We start from the raw sequence: 915 nt of genomic DNA, 5'->3' as shown, positions 1-915 counted from the left end.
CTTATTTTTATGTCATTTTTGATCTTTCTGTTCTCCTTGGGCAGGATTTTGATTTATGATCAATGTCTAATCGATTTCGCAGTTTGAATCGACAGGAGGTCGACATGGGAGTCAAATAGACATCGATGTCGATGTCAATTTCGATCTCATTTCGAACCCACTTTTCGACATCGAATCGACGTCGGGTCGACAAATTGTTTCTCACTGGGTTTCCGCGGCTTCCCCCTCCCCGCTCCTGCGGTCAGACCGTGAACGTTCTGAGCGGCTTCCCCTCCCCGCGACTTTCCCCTCCCCGCGACTTCCCCGCGGACCTCCTCACCACCCTCGGAGCTCCCGGGTTAGAACCCGCCTATAATAGCTACTGTAATATTAATGTAATAGTAATGTAATTGTAAATTCAATATTTTAAAACAATACCAAGCTTTTTTGCTCCAAAACATTATTCATATTTCATACTAACAATAAGTGCACACACATAATTATGAAGAGTGCACAAATAATTATGACATGTCCGAACTTCGATATTGGTTATATAGAGAGCTAGACAAAATTTTAAATGCGAGAAACAGATACTAACAAACGCTATCTAGCAGCAGTATTGTAAGTATTCATATATATAATTTAAATCTAAAAAACTATATCTTTTTACCGAAAAGTTGTCGTAAACGTATGACATTTTTTATTGTCAACATTTTGTTAGCAACGAGCTACAATTAAAAAATATCATAGCTTGAAGACATATACGCAACAACGAATGGAAATCATAACATATATTTTGTTGCCGACATGATTTCATCATGATGCTCAAGATAGAACCTTTAATCATTTATTGCTTACATGTTACATAATTATGACAACACAATGTACCACTATTGCTAACCATTTGCTTTTGAAATTTCATTAACTGTTTATACG

This window comes from Wasmannia auropunctata, unplaced genomic scaffold (genome assembly GCF_000956235.1).
Source record: "Wasmannia auropunctata unplaced genomic scaffold, wasmannia.A_1.0 LD336048.1, whole genome shotgun sequence".
Classification (NCBI taxonomy): domain Eukaryota; kingdom Metazoa; phylum Arthropoda; class Insecta; order Hymenoptera; family Formicidae; genus Wasmannia; species Wasmannia auropunctata.
Note: the sequence above shows the minus strand (reverse complement) of the source record.